The sequence below is a fragment of the Equus przewalskii genome, chromosome 13 (genome assembly GCF_037783145.1).
Source record: "Equus przewalskii isolate Varuska chromosome 13, EquPr2, whole genome shotgun sequence".
In the NCBI taxonomy this organism is placed as follows: domain Eukaryota; kingdom Metazoa; phylum Chordata; class Mammalia; order Perissodactyla; family Equidae; genus Equus; species Equus przewalskii.
This window is the reverse complement of record NC_091843.1, coordinates 88,042,966-88,053,325: the sequence shown is the minus strand read 5'-3', so window position 1 is coordinate 88,053,325 and position 10,360 is coordinate 88,042,966. Positions and strand designations below refer to the sequence as shown.

General features: G+C 39.4%; 1 long non-coding RNA gene across 1 annotated transcript; it reads right to left on the bottom strand.

Moving 5' to 3' along the window:
• Positions 1 to 2,194: 2,194 nt before the first annotated feature.
• Positions 2,195 to 2,912, bottom strand: LOC139075367 (uncharacterized). The gene is made up of 2 exons (XR_011525722.1): positions 2,738 to 2,912; positions 2,195 to 2,427 (listed from the first exon to the last, which is right to left on the bottom strand). It is a non-coding gene; the product is annotated as an uncharacterized lncRNA (long non-coding RNA).
• Between the last annotated feature and the right edge of the window lie 7,448 nt (positions 2,913 to 10,360).

The following is a 10,360-nucleotide window of genomic DNA, read 5'->3' as shown; positions in this document are numbered from 1 at the left end:
GAAATGCCATCTGTAAGTTGAACATTTGAAAAAAAAATTCTGGATTCTTCTCAAAAAGCTAGAGTATTTGAATAGGACTTGTAGCCTACATGACACTGAAATACAAAACACAGAAGAAGTCTTACTGTTGTGGTAAAGACCTACAGCACCTTTTGTTCTGATGAGGTGACTCTCGGTGGCCTCCTGAATAGCTTCGTGAATAGCTTCCTGGATAAGCCATGAGTAGAAGCTTGGAACTTTCAGCCCCCTCCCCCATCCTCTGGGGAGGGAAGTGGGGAGAAAGACTGAGCTAATAATGCATCATGCCTATGTGATGAAGCCTTTTTTTTTAATGCTTTTTTGGTGAGGAAGATTGGCCCTGAGCCAACATCTGTTGCCAATCTTCCTCTTTTTTCTTTTCTACCCAAAGCCCTAGTACATAGTTGTATATCTTGGTTGTAGGTCATTCTAGCTCATCTATGTGGGATGCCACTACAGCATGGCTTGATGAGTGGTGCTAGGTCCGCACCCTGGATCTGAACCAGCAAATCCAGGGCTGCCAAAGCAGAGAGCTCGAACTTAACCACTCAGCCAGGGGCCAGCCCCTGTGATGAAGCCTTTACAAAAACCCCTAAACCACTGGGTTTGAAGAGCTTCTGGGCTGGTAAACATGGAGGTGCTGGGAAGGTGTGTGGGGGAGGTGGCATGGAAGCTCCACGCCCCTTCCCCGTATCTTGCCCTACACATCTCTTCCATGTGGCTTTTCCTGAGTCACAGCTTTTGTAATAAACCGGTGATAGTAAGTGAAGTGTTTTCCTGAGTTCTATGAGCCATTCTAGCAAATTTTATGGATCCCGATGGAGGGGGTCGTGGGAACCCCTGACTTACAGCCAGTCGGTCAGAAGTACGGGAGGTCCAGACGTGCAACTGGCATCTGAGATGGGAAACAGTCTGTGGCACAGAGCCCTTGGCCTGTGGGGTCTGCACTAACTCTTGGTAGTTAGTATTAGAATGAATTAAATTATAGGACACCCAATTGGTGTCTGCAGAAAACTGAAGAATTGCTTGCTACGGAAAAGTGACACATTTGGTGTCAGAAATGCCGTGAGTAGAGAAACAGGTTTTTCTTTAACCTCTCAGTGAAAGTGTTAGCTCTTTAATCCTTGTCTCAGCATCTGCTTAAGATAAAGATTAAGATAGATTTTTTAAAAAATAGGCTTTTTAAAAAGACAAAATCATCCCATTTGCAACAACATGGATGGACCTTGAGGGTATGATGTTAAGTGAAATAAGTCAGACAGAGAAAGACAAACACCGTATGACTTCACTCATATGTCGAAGATAAACAAACACATGGACAAAGAGAACAGATTAGTCATTACCAGAGGGGAGGGGCTGGAGGGTGGGGCAAAAGGGGTAAAGGGGCTCATATATACGGTGATGGATAGAAATTAGGCTATTTGTGGTGAGCACAATGCAGTCTGTACAGAAACTGATATATAATAACGTAGACCTGAAATCACACAATGTTATAAGCGAGTTTGACCCCAATAAAATAATTGAAAAAACTAGACTTTTTAACATTGTCTAGGACAATTAACCTCCCCCCCTCAACACACACAAAAACTTAAGACAACAAAAACACAGGCTTTAGGCCCTGGAAAGTAGCATGAGTATCTGATGGGCGTGCGTGGCATTTTTGCCTTCTCTGCCTGTCTGTAACTTCTGAGATGCTGAAGTTAGATGTAGAGCCCTACCCAGCGTGCACTGTACCTGGAATGCTGTTAAAAAAGTAATGAGAAGAGAAATAATATTAAAGGAGCGTTTACCGCAGAAATCTGATATTCACTGCAGAATGAATTTGCATTGATGGCTTGATGCCAGGGAAGTATCAAATATGCCAGCAGAATCAAGATTTCTTGATTTTCTCTCCTATCCAGATGGGATCCCACCGGCCCCAAGGCTTTGTTGAATGGAACCGTGAGTGAGAATGTAAACTCTCGAGCCCAAGGCTTTCCACGGAATTCCCTTTGGACTGGTTCATTCTTTTTGCTCAACATGAGAAAACAGCAGGAGTTATTGGTTGGACTGCGTGATGAGCCAGATTGTCTGGGGGCAAGGCAGGCTGGGTAGGGGAGAGGAAACAACCCTATGGACTGTGATAAAGGAATGTATGAAGTTTTATAAAAACATAGATAAATAATAGATGTTGAAAATATTTGTACTTTACATATATTTCACTAATCCTTATTTTGTCCTGTGAAGTATTATTTTTCCTCTCTTATAGATTAAGTAACTGAAAGACTTGCTAATGCAGGCAATAAGTGATAGATCTGGTACTCAAAGCCAAATATTCTAACTCAAAGTCTGGTTGGTTTCCCTCCCGATACTTCATGCTGCTTCACTTAAGAGTGGCGGAGGCCTGAATCAAGACTGGAAATCCAGGAGCTAGAAGAAAACCAAAAACATGTTTTGAAGGGTGTTCGGTGAAGTAGGAAATTGTTCATTACACAGTGTTAAATGAAAAAAGCACGATACAAAACACCCCAGAAAAGGAAATTCCCATATTTTGAAAAATTATCACTTGAAAATAATGTTTTTCATGGCCCTCCCCTTCCTGTGGATACTAACGGGTTCACACTGGTGGCAAAACCCCATTTCCTCGTCCCTGCCTCTTTCTTGCATGATGTAGAGCGTAACCGCCTTACAAAACATGTTCCAAATGAATCTTGGGGTCCTGGAGGTGGGAAGTTCTTACATGTGCTCACCAGCAGGGCTGCTCCCCATGGGCACAGAGTCCAGAACCCTGTTCTGCCCGGCTCATCACAGATGCACTCAAGCCATCTCTGGGCCCCAGGAAAGAATTCCTCTCTCTACTTTGTGATAACCTGTAAAGGCCTCTCAAGGTGGTGTTGTCTGGACTCCAGTGTGTCAGAGAGTAGCGAAATTGCTTTTCAATGTTTATTCACAGCCTCCCCGCACACCATCACAGGGCTCGGGTCATAATGGAATGGGCAAGCCCAGGACACCCTGTACGCAGCACGCAGTACCACCTGTGCCCTCCAACAACTAAGGGCTTTCTCCCCAGATCAGGCTCCTCATGGGCACTCCTTCAGGAGATTTCGCTCCCGAGGGCTTCCAAATCTTCACCCCAACGGGTACTGAAGGGCAGCCCCAAAGCTGAACTGATAAACCGCAGGTATTTCTGAGTCACCCATGAACTCAAAACGCTCAGACTCTGCATTTCAGCGATTAGCCCTGGGGGCCAGTATCATGCGGGTGGAGAGGGAGAGTTCCTCTTTGTTATTTTCTATATTATGTACCTAAAAAAAACATTAATTTCATAAACAGGAAAGACTTTTTAAAAACACAAAGAACATAGACTATTAGAACAAGTGATTTGAGAAGGCTATAGATTTTTTAAATAAGATGATTTATCATCCCCTGGGGAGTTGGAAATGAGACCTTTCAAATGTATCGAATGACCTCTTAATCTTAGGTTTCCAGGAATCACTTGGGTTTCTTTGACCCTTTTCTTTCTTTGACTCATACCTAAGCCAGAGACAGAACGACTCTACAAATTACTGGATGTTGAAATTACTGCAACACTGACATCGGGGCTTCTTTGAGTTTCAGGTTGAAATGACCTCCATATAGATCTCATTTAACTGTGATTGATAGAAAATGGCAATATTCACTTTAACCAAAGTTGTATGGAATTTAGGAAAAGAATTACAAGCCAGGGTAGCTTGACACAGAAATAAATTCTCCTCACTGAGCTTACCCAAATGCACGTCTGCTCCAAGGCTTGCAGCTGTATAACAGAAGTTTCTTTCAGAGTTATTTTAGTAAATTTCAATGAAAAAATTATCAAGTATAACAAAACATTCTTGGAAAGACAGGAAGGATTCGTGGCATTTCAGTTGACGTTAAAGAACAAGTGAGCTTTGCTACTGATAAAGAATTTTTGCATTCTTATTTGCTTCAAAGAATGATACCCAATTAACAATTCTCAAACACGTACATATTTTCCATTTTTGTTTTTCCTGCTTCGTGCCAGAGCTTTCTTGGCGAGTACTGGAATATGCTGAACGGGCTGGCGCTGCTTCTATCTGCATGCTCTGTGGATCTGGAGCCTCTGAATCCAAGCCACTTGGCTAATGATGGAGACCAAATGTCTGTGATGAACACACATTGATGTAACCAGACATTGGTAACAAATAGAAAAAAAGGCTGATGTGGGCCAGAGCAGTACATGTAAACTGTGTTCTTCCCAAGCTGATGTGAGCACAGCCACAAAGGGTGAAGATCCTTTGGTGAGCAATCCTCACAGCTGAGGAATAGGGCACAATAGTTTAAAATATTTACCATAAAAAAAACCCTGTTATTAGTTTGTTTTAAAATTCCTGTGGCTCTCCCCATTTACACTCAATTTCCTTTGGGAAGGAGTGTTATAATAGAGAAAAACAAGGAATTAATTCTCAGGTTTGAAGTTCAAAACGAAGTCTTGAGCCTCTTCATAGTTTTAAAGAGTTTTGATTTCAACAGGCTGATTTTGACTATCAAAGCTAAGATCCTGAAGGGCTCAGTGCATAAAAGTTTTGTTGCGACACACTAGATGGAAGGAATGCGTGTGGCTGTCAGGGCGTGTTCTTCCTGTTGGACAGGAGCTATGGATCCTACAGATTAGGGGAGGAGTGGATTGTCGCAGGGCAGGGCAGTTCGATACCATTGAGTCTGCCTGGAAAAGGGTCCTGTGCTCTGATTCCCAAGGGGAGCTGAGCCCAGGGTGGAAGCTCAGAGGCACGTGCGTGTGCCAAATTAAATGTAGGTTTGGGCTTCTGACAGCAGGCAGGATCGGTGCTTTGCTTTCTAATTGAAGCCAGGCCAGGCGTCAAGCACCTGCAAAAGCAATAGGGTCCAACATGACATGGAGCGATAGAGTGGACGCGGAATGGCTGAGGCGTCTGGGCAGATGTTAGTGAGAGTCCACAGAGCCCCCTGGAGCTATTGTGAATAATGCTGCCGTGAACATGGGGTGCAGATACCTCTTCCAGATAGTGATTTCGTTTCCTTCAGACATTTGCCCAGGATGGGGGTGGCTGGATCATATGGTAGTTCTGTTTTCAACTTTTTGAGGAACCCCAATACTGTTTTCCATAATGGCTGCACCAGCAAAATTCCCACAGAGTTCAGGAGTTTCCTTTTCTCCACATCCTCACCAACACTTATCTCTTGTCTTTTTGAGAGAAGCCATCCTAACAGGTGTAAGGTGATATCTCATTGTGGTTTTGATTTGCATTTCCTGAAGATTAGTGGTTGAACAACTTGTCATGTACCTGTCGGCCACGTGTATGTCTTCTCTGGAAAAGCGTCTTTGACCATTTTTAAGTTGGGTTTTCGTTTTTTTGCCATTGAGTTGTGTAAGTTGCTTGTGTATTTTGGATTTCAACCCTTTATCAAATACATGGTTTGAAAATATTTTCCCCCATTCTGTGGGTTGCTTTTATGTTTTGTTCATTGTTTCCTTTGCTGTGCAGAAGCTTTTTAGTTTAATGTAGTCCCAGTTGTTTATTTTTGCTTTCATTGCCTGTGCTTTTGGTGTTATACCCAAAAAATCATTGCCAAGACCAATGTCAGGGAGCATTTTTCCCTATGTTTTCTTCTAAGAGTTTTATGGTTTCAGGTCTTATATTTAAGTCTTTAATCTATTTAGAGTTAATTTTTGTGAGTGGTGTAAGATAGTGGTCCACTTTCATTCTTTTGCATGTGGATATCCCATTTCCCCAACATTATTTATTCAAGAGACTATCCTTTCTCCATTGTATGTTCTTGATGCTCTTGCCAAAGATTAGTTGACTGTATATGGGTGGGTTTATTTCTTGACTCTATTCTGTTGCCTTGATCTATGAGTCTGTATATTTTCCAGCACCACATGGTTTTAATTTCTATAGCTTTATAATATACTTTGAAATCAAGAAGTGTGATGTCTCCAGCTTTGTTTTTCTTCCTCAAGATTGCTTTGGCTGCTTGGGGTCTTTTGTGGTTCCATATGAATTTTAGGATTGTTTCTTCTATTTCTGTGAAAAATTGCCATTGGACTTTTGATAGGGATTGCATTGAATCTGGAGATCACTTTGGGTAGTATTGACATTTTAACAATTTTAATTCTTCCAATCCATGAGCACAGGATATCTTTCCTTTTATTTGTGTCTTCCTCACTTTATTTCATCAATGTTTGATAATTTTCAGTGTATAGGTATTTCACCCCCTTCGTTAAATTTATTCCTAAGCATTTTATTCTTTTTGATGCAATTTTAAATGGAATTGTTTTCTTAATTTCTCTTTATGATGGTTCATTGTTATTGTATAGAAACACAACTGATTTTTATATATTGATTTTGTATTCTGTAACTTTACTGAATTTGTTTATTAGTTCTAAGAGTTTTTTGGTGGAGTCTTTAGGATTTTCCATATACAAGATTATGTCATCTGCAAACAGAGACAAATTTATTTCTTTCTTTCTGACTTGGATGCCTTTTCTTTTCCTTGCCTAATTACTCTGGCTCAGACTTCTGGTATTATATTGAATATTGGGCATCCACTATCAAGGATGCCTACTCTCACTACTCTCATTGCCTTTTTATTTTGTTGATGGTTTCATCTGCTGTTGAAGTACATTCTATCTATACATAATTTGTTGAGAGTTTTACTCATGAAATGATGTTGAATTTTGTCAAATGCTTTTTCTGCATCTATTGAGATGATTATATGATTTTTATTCTTCATTCTTTTAATGTGGTGTGTCATATTGATTGATTTGTGTATGTTGAACCATCCTTGCATCCCAGGAATAAATCTCGCTTGATCATGGTGTGTGATCTTTTTAATATGCTGTTGAATTCAGTTTGCTAATATTTTGTTGAGGAGTTTTGCATCTATGTTCATCAGGGATGTTGGCCTGTAATTTTCTTTTCTTGTAGTAGCCTTGTCTGGTTTTGGTATCAGGGTAATGCTGTCTTCATAAAATGAATTTGAAAGTCTTTCTTCCTTTCCAGTTTTTGGAAAGAGTTTGAGAAGGATTGGTTTTAGTTTTTCTTTAAATATTTGGTAGAATTCATTGGTAAGTCATCAGATCCTGGGGTTTTCTTTTTTTGGGGAGGTTTTGAATATTGATTCAATATCCTCACTCAGTATTGGTCTGTTCACATTTTGTTTTTCTTCATGATTCAGTCTTGGTAGGATGTACGTTTCTAGAAATTTATTGATGTCTTCTAGGTTATCCAATTTGTTGGCATATAATTGTTCATGGAGTCTTTTAATGATCATTTGTATTTCTGTGGCATCAATTGTAATGTCTCCTTTTTCATTTCTGATTTTATTTGAATCTTCTCTCTTTTTTTCTGGTTAGTCTACATAAAGATCTGTCGATTTTGTTTATCTTTTTAAAAAATCAGCTCTTAGTTTCATTAATCTTTTCCATTGTCTTTCTAGTCTCTATTTCATTTATTTCCACTTGTTTTCTTGTTTCCTTCCTTCTTCTAGCGTTGGGCTTTATTTGTCCTTCTTTTTCTAGTCCCTTGAGGTGTAAAGTTAGATTGTTTATTTGAGAACTTTCTTTTTTCTTAATCTAGGCTTTTAATGCTATAAAATTCCCTCTTAGAACTGCTTTTGCTGCATCCCATAAGTTTTGGTATATTGTGTTTCCCTTTTTGTTTGTTTCAAGTTGTTTTTTGATATCTCTTTTGATTTCTTCTTTGACCCATTGCTTGTATTAGCATCTTGTTTAATCTCCACATATTCGTGAATTCTCCAGTTTTCCTCCTGTTATTGATTTATAGTTTCATACCTTTATGGTATGAAATGATGCTTAGTGTGATTTCAATCTTATTAAATTTGTTAAGCCTTATTTTGTGGCCTAACATGTGGTCTATCCTGGAGAATATTCCTTAAGTGTTTGAGAAATATGTGTATTCTGTTGCTTTTGGATAGAACTTTTTGTATAAGTCTGTCAGGTCCATCTGTTCTAATGTGTATTTCAAGTCCAATATTTCGTTATCAGTTTTCTGTCTGGATGACCTATCCATTGTTGAAAGTGGGGTATTTAAGTCTCCTACTATTATTGTATTGCTATCTGTTTCTCCCTTCAGATCTAATATATTTAGATGTTCTGCTGTTGGGTGCATAAATATTTACAATTTTTATATCATTTTGATGAATTGACATAATTATCACTATGCAATGACCTTCTTTGTCTCTTGTTACAGTTTTTGACTTCAAGTCTATTTTGTTTGATGTAAGTGTAGCTACCCCTGCTGTTTTTTGGTTTCCATTTGCATGGAATATCTTTTTCCAGCCCCTCACTTTAAGCCTGTGTGTTTCCTTAAAGCTAAAGTGCGTCTTTTGTAGGCAGTATGTAGTTGAGTTTTGTTTTTCTTTTTATCCATTCAGCCATTCTATATCTTTTGATTAGAGAACTTAATCTATTATTTAAAGTAAGTGTTGATAGGAAATGACTTACTAATGACATCTTATTAATTGTTTTCTGGTTGCTTTGTAGTTCCTTTCTTCCTTTCTTTCTGTCTTTCTTTGTAAATTGATGATCTTCTGCAGTATTGTGCTTTGACTCTCTCTCTTTATCTTTTGTGAGTATGTACTGCAGGCGTTTGCTTTGTGGTTACCATGAGGCTTACATAAAAGCATCTTAGAGTTGTAAGTCTATTTTAATCTGGTAACAGCTTAACTCCAATCTCATGCAAAAACTCTACCATTTTACTCCCCTCCATTTTGTTTTTGATGTCACAGTTTACATCTTTTTATATTGTTTATTTTGTGTATCCATTAACAAATGGTTGCAGCTAAAGGTATTTTTAATATTTTAGTCCTTTAATCTTTATGCTACAGTTAAGTGATTAACAACCACAGTAATGTTACAGTATTAGAGTATTCTGAATTTGGTTATTTACTTACCTTTACTGGTGTCTTTTATATTTTCATATGTTTTCAGGTTACTAAATAGTGTCCTTTCATTTCAGTTTGAAGAATTCTTTTTTAGCATTTCTTGTAAGGCAGGTCTAGTGGTGGTGGGCTCCCCTAGCTTTTGTTTGCCTGGGAAAGTCTTTATCTCTCCTTCATTTCCCAAGGACAGCTTTGCTGGTTAAAGTATTCTTGGTTGGAGGTTTTTCTTTCAGCACTTTGAATATATCATCCTATCCTCCCTTGGCCTCCAAGATTTCTGCTGAGAAATTAAAAGGTTTGTTGACATCCCCTGCCCTGCCTGAGCCCAGTCCTGGCCCAGCTGGGTCCCATCCACCCATCCTACCAGTTGCCTCTGCTCGAAAGCCCTCAGGGTCCAGGGTTGACTGTCACTCTGCCCTCTCCCCAGAACACATCAACCCCCTGGCTCTGAATCTCTCTGCCCCTGGCCAGTCCCTTCACACCTGCCCTTTCTCTGGTGGGATGCTGCTGGCCTGCTCTACACTGCCTGTGCTCCAGAGTCGGCAGCCTTAGACCTCTGCCCTCAGGTGCCAGACCAGACCCCTTCCAGAGGAGACCTAGGGAATGTTTGCTTAAGGCCAGGCAGGGAGGCAGGGGTGCCTGCTCGGCAGAATCTTATCTGGCCTCTGTGGCTTCCAGGACTGGAATTATGGAAACTGTAAAAAGAATTAAACTGCACCTAGGGAAAACATAAACAGTGGTCCATTATAAAGATGCAGTGCTCTAAAACAGGAAAGAAAAAAACTAGGTCTGGTTCTGTAAAGGTGAGATTAATTACAAGAATTTATGAGAACTTATCATTTATGGTTAATTACACCATGAACTAACATTTATATATATAGGTAATTTGTGTCCAATTAATTTTGTTGTAAATTTTATGGAGTGTATCATTACACAAATATAATAAGTTATTATTTACTGAGCTCTTTCTAAGTACCAGGTACCATGCTAATCATTTTATTTAAATTGTTTTATTTAGTTTCATACTTTGTGTTCTCAGTCTTTGGTTGCTCATTGAACATGGTCATTATCTTTTTTATTTTAAGAGAACCAAACTACATTTTGTAAAATATTGGCTGGATCCTCAAGATCTGGAAGTCCTGAGTACAGAGTGACTGTGTCTGTTTGGTATTTATCAGAACTTTTGCTTTCGAGAATTTTTCTGTCATACCAACAAAAATAAATTTTCATGGGACATTCCCTAAATCCTTTGTCACCTCTAAGAGAAAATAATGAAGGAAACGCTTAATGAGAGCTGGTACATAAGTATTCCCTATTCTCTCCTTCTTCTCCCCTCCACTCTACTCTGTCTCTCTCCTTTCTCCCTGCTAAGTCTGGTGATGCCCATGAAAATATTCTCAGGTGCAGTGTGGAGACATGTGGG